The following is a 12,621-nucleotide window of genomic DNA, read 5'->3' as shown; positions in this document are numbered from 1 at the left end:
TTGGTAAAGCTTATTAATTTTTAATTAACAATTTGAAAGTGTTCTTTGGGAGAAGGAAAAGGCAACCCAACCCAATATTCTTGCCTGGAGAATCCTATGGACTGAGGAGCTTAGCAGGCTACAGTCTATAGCATCACAAAGAGTCTGAAGTGACTGAACACACACACACACACACACACACACACTCTCACACGGGTTCTTTGAGTTAAGAATAGCAGCCTTTTGTTTGCCATCTCTTGCCTCTCTTGCATTGGCAGGCAGATTCTTTACCATTGGCACCACCTGGGAAGCCCTCTTTGTTTGCCATACTTAGTTGTAAATAATGTCATCTAGCTTCCTTTAATTAAAAAAAATGTATGTTGTTTCTAAAAGTACTGAAAGTTATTTTTCCTACGTGCTGTGCTGTGCTAGGTCATTTCAGTTCTGTCCAACTCCTTGAGACCCTATGCACTGTAGCCTGCCAGGCTCCTCTGTCCGTGGGGATTCTCCAGGCAAGAATACTGGAGTGTGTTGCCATGCCCCGCTCCTCAGGATCTTCCTGAGCCAGGGATGAATCCTTGTCCCTATGTCTCCTTCATTGGCAGGTGGGTGCTTTATCACTAGTGCCACCTGGGAAGCTCCTCCTTTATTTTCTTCTAGTTTTCTAAAGAGTTTTTTAAACACTTAAATCCGGCTGAATTGATTTTGACTTATGGTAAATGCTGAGGGTCTAATTATTTCCCCCCAAATTTTAACTAAATTTGAAACTTAATCAAATAATTCTTTCTTATTGGTTTACTTTTTTATTTGCTAATTTTATCATTTACATTTAAAAATTTTACACTAGGATCTGGCTCCAGTTTATCTGTGTGTGTCTTTAGTTACAGATTTTGGTACTAATACTATGTACCACCAATGAGATAAATTAACATTTTATTGGACAAGTTTTGCTTCATTGCTTTTCTCTAAAATGTCTTGATTAGTAGCAGTACTTTATTTTTCCCATTGAGTTTTGCAATCATTTTGTTAAATTCTGATAGAAACTAAATGGAAAATTCAGCTGATTCCTTATGCTTCATCACTTTCTATCAAACCAAAATTACCAACCAACAAACTAGCCAACCAAGCAAACAGCCAAAGAAGCAAATAAAAACTCACATACACTGGTAGAATTTTAAAAGTTACTCCTAATAATAACTATCATGATCCAGAGATAATCAGAGATTGATACTGTTATATATGGTTTACATCTGCATGATATGTTATACCTCATATAAAGCTGGAATTGTTTTTTACACATTTCGTAATCTTATTTCTCTTAATATATCATGAAATGATGATATACCATGTCATTAGTCTTCTAAATTATTTTTGATGGATACTTATTATTCCATCATACATATATATATATATATATATATACACATATGCAAGTATATTTACAAACCTGTATATGTACACTGTATTTATTCAGCTAATCCCTACTTTTGGACATTTAACTGGATTCCACTTTTTACTAAATACTCTAAGAAATGGTTTTGCTATCTTATGAATGTCTTAAGAATACATCTTGTATGCATTTCTTATTTTTCTTTAGTATTTGTATATTTCCTTATTAATAATATTCCTGGTCAAATGGTAAAATAGTTTCTGAGTTTTCTTTTACTGATTGCTGAATTATCCTGTTTTAACAATTTCATGGTGCCACCAGAAGTGAATAAGAATGCCTCCTTAGAGATTTTGATTGGAATTGCATTAAACTTAAAATAAATTTGAAAATATGTGACAACACTTTCTGTCTTCAGACTTTACCTCAAGAAACAGTGTGTCTCTCTAGGCATATATATCACTTAGTAAAATTTCATTATATATATCCTGCACAGTTCCTTAGTAGGTATAAAACATAAAGATTTCTTCATATTAATTCTTTACATTTCCTAAATAAAATTATTTTTAGGCTTTAACTGTTTTTTTTTTTTTTTTAATGTAGCTGTCAAGAATGGATTACTTTCACATTACATCATGCATGCTTGGTCATGTCTTACTTTTTTACATTACAATTTCTGACTGTTGTTTTTCAAGAAGCTTTTGACTTTTGTATATTCATTGTATATTTGAATATTGAGTTTTCAATTTAATTGCTATTAATTTTAGAGACACTGATGCGAGGACCAGAGAGTTTATCAGTCTCCCCAAATCATAAGGTTGGTCTAATGTTGGAATTGGTATCAAGCCTAATTTTCTATAAATTCCGAAGATAATGCTTTTTATAACTCCCCATATCACTTCCCAAATATATCTGTAGAAATTCAATTCGCCAAACAAGGGAGATTATATACAGCATTAAACGCTTTGTACAGGTCAGTGTTCTATTCAATGCTCAGCCCCCAATTTTAAGAGTGACATGGACTGGTAAAGAATCTGCCTGCAATACTGGGGAATTGGGTTTGATCCCTAGTTTGGGAAGATCCCCTGGAGAAAGGAAAGGCTCTCCCACTCCAGTGTTCTGGCCTGGATAATTCCATGGACTATACAGACCATGGGGTCGCAAAGAGTTGGACAGGACTGAGCAACATTCACTTTCACTTTCTAGAATGAGCCTGTGATATGAGGAATGATTGAAATCAAGAAAGTGAAGGTATACAGCTTCAGCGACTAGAGTCAAGATGATTGGGAAGAAGTTAAAGGAAACTGGATTCTGGCACATATGTCAGAACACAGCACAGAGAATTTTTCTTAAATGGAATAGGGTATTTTGAGAGCTATTAATCTGCCTGATTTTGGAAGTGCTCAAGGAGAAGCTGGATGAGCATGTCTTGAGCATGTTGTAATGGGGATGGGAATGTGGACCAAGAAATCCCTAAGTTTTCTCCTGGTCCTGTGATTATTTCTGAATTTACTTTGAAAAACCCTAATTCTTATGTTAGCCATGGGATTTGGATGTAGTTATCATTAGTACTTATGTGGTGAATTAAAAAGCACAAAATTTCCAAACCTCATTTCATTTAGTAATCTTATTCTTGTTTCCCAGCTTTACAACAAATTCTGACAGATCTCAAATAGAATCCAGTTAAAGTTCTACTCTTTTATTCATTTGTCTATCTTTTCCTGTTTGTTCTAATGAATAGTGACAACATAAAATAAGAATACACAACAAACACAAAATAAGCCCCTGAATAATCTTAGGATGTGACCATGTCTTCAATAAAAAATCTGTTAGCTGGGCAGGCAATCATTAGGTTTCTCCCCCCTTTTCAGCCTGATGATCTTTATTCACTCACTGATTCATTCATGATGGTTTTTTGTGCTTCAGCTAGTGTTGAGGGGCTATGAGAGATGCAACAGTGTCTTTGCCTTAAGAAATCCTGGTTGGAAGGGAAGAGACTACGTTACGACAGTGGGGTGGGGAGAAAGTAACAGAGGCTTAGAATATGAGGTACTCTGAAAAATGGTTCTTCTCAACACTGTTAAAGTGATAACAAATGCTTCTGAAATGGCATTACATTCTTTCCTTTCCCACTTCTAATAGCTTGGGAACGAGGATAAGAGACTGTAGGATTGGGTTAAAAAATGTGATTAAATGAAGAAAGTTTGAGTTAGAAAATGTGATTGAGTGGAGAAAGTTTTGGTTAGAAAATGTGATTGAATGAAGAACCTCCAAAGATTCTTCTCTTTGCTCCATTTCAAACTTTTATTAAGAGTGAAAAACAGAGTGAGTTCTGAACAAGGTTGAAGATTGTGGTTTTGATGTTTTTTAGAATTTATTGTGATGTTATGAGCAGAGGCTCTGCTATTTTCCACTATTTAACTAATTGCTTAACTTTCCTCGAGCTTAGGTTTTTCACCTATAAAATGGAGATGGTAACATCTACTTTTGAAAATATTCATAGGACTGTTTGGACAAATGAGATAATGAATATGAATATTTTATCTTTATTTTTAAGCCTAAATGGTATACAAGAATAGGTGCTATTATTGTTATTTTATCTTTTTAAAATTTAAGTATAGTTAATTAACAATGCTGTGTTAGTTTCAAGTATACAGCAAAGTGATTCAATTATATACATATATATGTTATACATATAAAGTTATATATATATACATATCCATGTATATGTATATGTATTCTTTTTCATATTCTTTTCCATTATAGGTTGTTACAAGGTATGGAGTATAGTTCCCTGTGCTATACAGTAAGTCTTTGTTGTTTATCTATTTTATATATAGTAGTATTTATATATTAATCCCCAAAGTTATTTTTTCCATTTTTTAAAAAAATTGAAGTATAGTTGATTTGCAAAGTTGTGTTAATTTCTGCTGTACAGCAAAGAGATTCAGTTATACATACATGCATACATTTTAAAAATATTCTTTTCTATCATGGTTTATCTCAGGATATTGAATGCAGTACTCTGTGTTATGCAGTAAGACCTGGTTGCTTATCCACTCTATATGTAATAGTTTTCATCTACTAACCCCGAACTCTCAAAACTATATAATCAAAAAGATAAAAAAATAAAGATACATGCACCCCATGTTCATTGTTGTTTAGTCAATGTCATTCTGACTCTCTTTTGTGACCCATGGACTGTAGCCTACCAGGCACTTCTGTCCATGAGATTTCCCAGGCAAGAATATTGGGGTGGGTTGCCATTTCCTTCTCCAGGGGATCTTCCTGACCTAGGAATTGAACCAGTGTCTCCTGCATTGGCAGGTGGGTTAGTTACCACTGAGCCACCAGAGAAGGCCATGTTCAGAGCAGCGCTATTCACAATAGCTAAGACACGGAAGCAACCTAAGTGTCCATTGACAGATGAATGGATAAAGAAATGTGGTATATACAGATACTTAGCTGTAAAAAGGAATGAAATAATGCCATTTGCAGCAACATGGATATACCTAGAGATTATCACACAAAGTGAAGTAAGTCAGGAAGAGAAAGACAATACCATATGGTACCACTCATTTGCAGAATCTAAAATATGACACAAATGAAAACAGAAATAGGCTCACAATATAGAAAACGGACTTGTGGCTGCCAAGAGGGGTTGGGTAGAGAAGAGATGGACTCGGAGTTTGGTGTTATTATTATTTTTAATTGCAGAATTCTTGTACTTGAGATGTCTTTATATCTAGATTTGGTAGGAGAGATTGATTTTGAGTAGCTGTTATGTCTCCTTTTAACATATTGTATCACTCCATGTCAATTATTGATGCAGTTACACATTGAAAACTTCATGCTTAAGACAGAAGCTAGAGGTTCAGAAAATTACCTGGCTCTATGTCTAAAATGGTTTGAGTGAATTTCACTCAGTCCCTGGGGTTTTACATAAAAAACTGTAAGTATGGATCTCATTCAAATTATTCCTATGGCGTCTTAGGAAAGTTGACATATCACAGGGTTCCTGGTGAGGAAACTTCTTGGGTTTCCCAGAATAACACCACTGCCATTTAAATAAGTTCAATAAATTAAAATATTCTTATCTTATTTTTATGACCAACCTAGATAGCATATTCAAAAGCAGAGACATTACTTTGCTGACTAAAGTCCGTCTAGTCAAGGCTGTGATTTTTCCAGTAGTCATGTATGGATGTGAGAGTTGGATTGTGAAGAAGGCTGAGCGCCGAAGAATTGATGCTTTTGAACTGTGGTGTTGGAGAAGACACTTGAGAGTCCCTTGGACTGCAAGGGGATACTACCAGTCCATTCTGAAGGAGATTAGCCCTGGGATTTCTTTGGAAGGAATGATGCTAAAGCTGAAGCTCCAGTACTTTGGCCACCTCATGCAAAGAGTTGACTCATTGGAAAAGACCCTGATGCTGGGAGGGATTGAGGGCAGGAGGAGAAGGGGACGACAGAGGATGAGATGGCTGGATGGCATCACAGACTCGATGGATGTGAGTGTGAGTGAACTCTGGGAGCTGGTGATGGACAGGGAGGCCTGGCGTGCTGCGATTCATGGGGTCGCAAAGAGCGGGACACGACTGAGCGACTGAACTGAACTGAGGTAGTTTGTCTGTAGATTAGGAAGTGGAAACTCCGCTTTGGTTCTAGCCTGAACTACACTGTATTGTTTAGACTCTTGTTAGATTTAGTCACCTAGTTTTAATCACAGTTTTTTAAAGAAGCAAATGTTGAGGAAGTTCGTGGGGATCCTTGTCAGTAGAGGGCTTGGCGGAGTAGCATTATCACTCCACAGCACACTGGAAAAACCATCTCTGATTATCAAAAAGTAGTTTCCTTTACAAGGCATCAAAATTATTATACCTCATCACACAGTCTCCTTTGTGGGTGGGCTATTGTGTTTGGCAAAGAGATGTGGCATAGCACTTTTGTTTTAAGAAACCTTTCCCTCTCTGGAAGAAACATGTAATCTTAGCATAGCACTGTGGAAAATTGTGCAGAGGCTTTATACTGGATATACTGGCACGGGACGGCTTTGCTTAGGAGATTCCTACATCTCCACGTACCATCTTTATGTGAATATCTCGGGACGGTCATGACAAATTGGGAGTTCTTTCCATAGCTGTCTTAACCATGAGGTGCAGTGAAACAATGGTTCACTACGCTTCTTTTAGTCACTATTACTTTAAGGTGTCCTTAGAATTCTAAACAACACAATGATCCAAATACATGCTAAGGTCTAACTTCTGTTGAGATCCAGGCTGATTTGCACTAGTTTTCAGGCTCTCATTTGTACAGAAGGAATGGATAGGAGAGAGATGTCCAGGGCAGGCCTGGGCTTCTTGGACATGTGACCTGGGAAGTCAGACATGGCGGCACCACTCTCAGAGGGGCCTAGAGCTTCATGCGAATGCTCTTAAACTTCTGCTGTTACCACCTTGAAATTCTGAATACTTTTTGAACAGGGTCCCCACATGTTCATTTTGTATTAGGCTTCACAAATTAGGTGGAAGATCCTGCTTTGAGGTCATTAACTGTCATATTAACTGTTAGAAAATATCAGATATTGGGAAAAAGGTGAACGCGATGAGGTGGAGTGTCCAGTGAGAGGAACCATGTGCTAAGGAAGCAACTAGAGGGACTTCCCTGGTGGTCCAGTGGTTAAGAATCTGCCTGCCAATGCAGGGGGCACAGGCTTGATCCCTGACCTGGAAGGATCCCACATGCCAAGGAGTAATTAAGCCCATGTGCCACAACCACTGAGCCTAAGCTCTAAAGTCAAGAGCCTAAACACTAAGCCCATGTGCTGCAACTAGAGAAAGTCCGAAGGTAGCAACAATGCCCAGCATAGCCAAAAACAGAATTAATGAATTAAAAAGGAGAAGTAACTAGGATCTCTGTGTATTTATCTTACTGTTTGAATAGTGGTCTTTGTATTGACTCCTGGAGAAGGAAATGGCAACCCACTCCAGTACTCTTGCCTAGAAAATCCCATAGACAGAGGAGCCTGGTGTCCATGGCGTTGCAAAGAGTCGGACACAACTTAGCGACTTCACTTTCACTTGTATTGACTAGATTTCTGTTTTATACAAAGAACTTTCTGCCTCCTACATTCCTATGTTTACAAGTCTAGAAAAAATTCCTTGGGAGTGGAACAAAATAGGGAGTGGATCTGGGGAAATGTAGAGCTCTTGATTATTTTGCGTCATGAGCAGCTTTGGCTGGCAAATCTGGCTCTGTTGCTCAAATTCCAGTGTCAGGACTTTATATGGCTCATTACCAAATGGAGTCAGTCCTAGGCAGGTGCTTGTTCTTGTGATTACTGCCATTGTCTAACTTTTGACAAGCTCACCTCCTTCATCCATGTTCAGATGTCACCCTCTCCTCGAGGCCCTTCCTGACCATTTTACTACAAATTGCAACCCATCCCATCCTACTTCTTACACTCCTGAAAGTGAAAGTGCAAATCGCTCATTTGTGTCCAACTCTTTGCGACCCCATGGGCTATACACTTCATGGAATTCTCCAGGCCAGAATACTGGAGTGGGTAGCCTTTCCCTTCTACAGGGTATCTTCGTGACCCAGGAATAGAACCGGGGTCTCCTGCACTGCAGGCAGATTCTTTACCAACTCAGCTATCAGGGAAGTCCCTCTGACACTCCTAATTCCTCTTATTTCACTTCTTTTCATTTAAAAGCGGGAGACTTAAATAAATATTGCATGTTGTCGAGGGTTTCCCAGGTGGCTCAGTGGTAAAGAATCTCGCCTGCCAATGCAAGAGCCACAAGAGATGTGGGTTTGATAAATGGGTTGGGAAGATCCCCTGGAAGAGGAAATATTCATGCTGAGATAATCCCGCAGATAGAGGAGTCTGGCAGGCTCCAGTTCATGGGGTTGCAAAGAGTCAGACATGGCTAAGAGACTGAGTACATATATTGTTGAAGTGAAAAATGAATGAGGCTTGGCACCTAGTATAACCTTTAATTGAAAAAAGGAATGAGAGAATGAGTGGATAATGTGTATTTCTAACAGCTAAAAGTTAAACCTGGATGAAAGTAAAAATGTCAGTAATGAAAGTAAATGAAAGTAAAAATGAAAGTGAATGAAACTAAAAATGTTATTCTTACCCATTTTCTCCTTAGCTGGGTTTGTTCTCTATATATTGATTCTAGTTCTCAGGATTTTTTTGAGCTCACTAACTGTCACCCCCACCCCGGCCCAAAAGTACTACTTTTGAAATCAGCCCTGGGATTTCTTTGGAAGGAACGATGCTAAAGCTGAAACTCCAGTACTTTGGCCACCTCATGCGAAGAGTTGACTCATTGGAAAAGACTCTGATGCTGGGAGGGATTGGGGGCAGGAGGAGAAGGGGACGACAGAGGATGAGATGGCTGGATGGCATCACTGACTCAATGGACGTAAGTCCGAGTGAACTCCGGGAGATGGTGATGGACAGGGAGGCCTGGCATGCTGCGATTCATGGGGTCGCAAAGAGTTGGACACGACTGAGTGACTGAACTGAACTGAACTGAACTGATGATCTCCTGCAGTTTAAGATCCATGAATTCTCCAGCCTGAGTATCCCCTGTTATTTAGTAACAATATTTTCCTAATGCCACCATGGGAATGGAAATAAGAAAATGTGTTGCTTGGGAAGGAGGGTATGAAAAGTATGTAGGATATTACTGATTATCAGAAGATATTTCTGTTTTTGTGGGAAATTCCACTTGGGCCATTTCATCATTCTTTGATGTGTACCATGTCTACTTCCAGAGAGGGACTCTGTAGACATAACTCAGTCCTTCAGGTCATTCTTTCAGAGAACATTGGAGACATTGGTAGCCTCAGTTCTGATAATATTTAAAGTGCATTTCTATTTGCTAGCCTACTTTAATAGTTCTCCTTTTGTATAAAAATCAGCTATTTGTTAAAATACTGTGTACTAACTTAAGCCTCAAGAGACTTTTTAATCAATATTATATTTACTTAGCTTGAAATATTCTGTTTTCCACTTATAATTGAAAACTTAAACTCTTTGGCTAAGAGATACTAAGAAATTAATTAACTTATTAATTTAGTAAGTTAAGAGTTGGCACAGATGTACCTCGTTTTATTGTGCTTCACTTTTATTTCGCTAGATATATAGTATTTATTTCCATAGATACTGCTTTTTTTAAAATAGTTTGACAGTTTGTGACAACTCTGCACAGAGTAAGTCTATTGGCACCATTTTTTTAAAAACAGCATTTGATCACTTTTACATTTTGGTAATTCTTGCCATATTTCAATGGCAACCCACTCCAGTATTCTTGCCTGGAAAATTCTATGGATGGAGGAGCCTGGTAGGCTATAGTCCATGGGATCGCGAAGAGTCAGAGACAACTAAGCAAATTCACTTGTTGCCATATTTCAAACTTTTTCATTATTATATTTGTTATGGTGATGTATGATCAGTGATCTTTGTTCTTGGTTTTTTTTTTTCCCTTTGTGAGCAGTCTTTTTTTTTTTTTTTTTAATTGAGGTATAGTGACTTGAGGGCTGCCCTGGTGGCTCAGTGGTGAAGAATTCTGCCTGATAATGCAGGAGACACAGGAGATGCCTGTGTCTGGGAAGATATCCTGGAGGAGGAAATGGCAGCCCACTCCAATGTTCTTGCCTGGGAAATCCCATGGACAGAGAAGCCTGGTGGGCTAGGTCAATGGGTCACAAAAGAGTTGGATACGAATTAATGACTAAGCAACAACAACATAGTTAGCCTACAATATTATATTAGTTTCAGGTGTACAACCTAGCAATTCAATATTTTTATAGATTGTACTCCATGCAGAGGTATATAAAATATTGACTATGTTCCTTGTGCTGTACATTATGTCCTTATAACATTTATTTTATAATGAATAGTTTGTACCTTTAATCCCCTTTACTTACTTTGCCCCTGAGTGAGTGAAGTCGCTCAGTCGTGTCCGACTCTTTGCGACCCCATGGACTGTAGCCTACCAGGCTCCTCCCTCCATGGGATTCTCCAGGCAAGAATACTGGAGTGGGTTGCCCCTACCCCACTCCTTTCCCTATTCTGGTAACCACTAGTTTTCCCTCTGTATCTGTGAATCTGCTTCTGCTATGTTATAATTGTTCATTTGCTTAATTTTTTTAGGTTTCACATACAAGTGAGAACATACACTGTTTGTCTTTGTAATCAGTGATCTTTGATGCTACTACTGCAAAAAGATTACAACTCTCAGAAGACTCAGATGATGGTTAGCATTTTTTAGCAGTAAAGTATTTCTTAAATTGTGGACTTCCCAGCTGGTGCTTAGCGGTAAAGATCCTGCCTCCCAATGCAGGAAGCTTAAGAGATGTGGCTTCGATCCCTGGGTCAGGAAGATCTCCTAGAGGAGGGGACGGCAATCCACTCCAGTATTCTTGCCTGGAGAATCCCATGGACAGAGGAGCCTGGAGTTCATAGGGTAGAAGAGAGTAGGACATGATGGAAGAAACTTAGCACTCAGGCATGTGTGTTATTTTTTAGACATAGTAATATTGCATTATATTACATAGTTGAAACATAAATTTTATCTGCACTGAGAACTGAAAAATTCATGTGACTCACTTTATTGTGATATTTGCTTTATCAAAGTGATCTAGGACCAAATCTGCAGTATCTCTGAGGTATGTCTGTACCTGGATAATGTAACAAAGGAGAAACATGAGAGTAAGTATAGAAAATAGAATCCATACTTGGTATACCCAAATGGGGTGTATGTTCAGTTGCTCAGTTGTGTTGGATTATTTGTGATCCCCCCAGATTTCAGCCCTCCAGGCTCCTCTGTCCATGAAATTTTCCAGAAAAAATACTGGACTGGGTTGCTCTTTCCTTCTCCAACCAAATGAAGTACCCTATTTAAACAATTGTTTCTGTGTACTTTCATAGTTTTTTCTTTTATTCCCTTTAAGTATTTGAGAAGCCTTCTGAGTAATCTAAAATGCAACTTACTGGTATGAGAAGTAAAGGCACCATCACAGTAATTTAGTTTTCAATTTTGAGAGTCTAATGTCACATTCCATCTACTTGCTGTGTTTAATCTGTTTCTTTTCAAAAGAGGGAGAAGACTGACACTTGGTTTTACTAAGTTTTAGGCATATACATTTATTTTTTAAATTTCTTGCAGTAGAAATAATGACTTTTTGGACCCTCAAAATCATGTGGAATAAATAATACAGTGAAGATGATTTCATTTCTCAGCTGGGAATTAGAGGAATAAATTTTAGTATGAAAATCAAATAGATCTTAGAATGTTGAAAGTTTTGTTTTCTAATAAAGTGAAGTCTCTGAATCACTGTGTTTGGTTACATTGGGCAACTGTCTTTTGATTTTGTTCTTAAAGTATAAAATTTTGTTCTTAAAATATAAAACGTATTTCAGTGTAGGGAAATAGAATGAAAACAGTTAAAATGAGATTATTGTCTCTGAGTTTTGGTCTAGGTCTGAGAGTCTGAAGATTTTAAGTGCTTCTAAAAGTGAGACAATCCCTGAAAACTCTCTGGACACTGTGTGTTTTCATTTCTCTAGGGGGAAGGGGAATAGTTGAGGTGGCTTCCTGGGTAAGGCAAGGGTGGAGAGAGCTGGCATTTCCCAGGGCGTCCGGGAGGGAGATGAGTGGATGTATTGTTTCCATGGACACACTAATGCTCCATTTTTTCATCTTCAGTGGTGACCTATGTGACTGGACTTGGTCCAGTGAGGTATAGACTAGGAGAAATTTGTCCCCATAAACTTTTCTCCATTTTTTCTCTACAATTTTATATATATATAATATAATTATTTTGCAATTTTACTTCCTAGATATGCTTATTCTTTCTAATGGGATGTAGTTAAGCTAATGAAATAATCCAAGAACTAGTTGTTATTATTATTATTTTTTAATCATCATAAAAGTACACACCAGCATATTCAGGAACCTATTTACTCTCTGGTCTGCTTGTAAGATATTTAAAGCATTATGACTTTGTCCTAGTTTTATTTGAAGTTGGAACCCTCAGTGAAAATGCCTAGTTTTCCTGAGTGCGGTCTTACCCTTAGAACATGTGCTGCTTCAGTATGAGTTCTAAAGTGCAGCACGTGTAATAAGGGCTGAAGTAAGGGTAGGCTGCGATTCAAAAAGGAAAATGTGGAAGAAGGAGCTACGAGTGGATTTCATCGGATATATGATTTAATTTTGTTAATTAGGAGACAGAAG

General features: G+C 37.9%; 1 protein-coding gene and 1 long non-coding RNA gene across 2 annotated transcripts in view; both read right to left on the bottom strand.

Moving 5' to 3' along the window:
• PALMD (palmdelphin) overlaps positions 1 to 12,621 on the bottom strand; it is a 58,496-nt gene that overhangs the window by 44,125 nt on the left and 1,750 nt on the right. The gene's annotated exons all lie outside the window — the stretch shown is intronic.
• LOC132659403 (uncharacterized) lies at positions 625 to 11,065 on the bottom strand. Its single transcript, XR_009599830.1, has 2 exons — positions 10,995 to 11,065; positions 625 to 10,837 (listed from the first exon to the last, which is right to left on the bottom strand). It is a non-coding gene; the product is annotated as an uncharacterized LOC132659403 (long non-coding RNA).

Source organism: Ovis aries, chromosome 1 (assembly GCF_016772045.2).
Source record: "Ovis aries strain OAR_USU_Benz2616 breed Rambouillet chromosome 1, ARS-UI_Ramb_v3.0, whole genome shotgun sequence".
In the NCBI taxonomy this organism is placed as follows: domain Eukaryota; kingdom Metazoa; phylum Chordata; class Mammalia; order Artiodactyla; family Bovidae; genus Ovis; species Ovis aries.
Note: the sequence above shows the minus strand (reverse complement) of the source record. Positions and strands in the feature narration are given on the sequence as shown.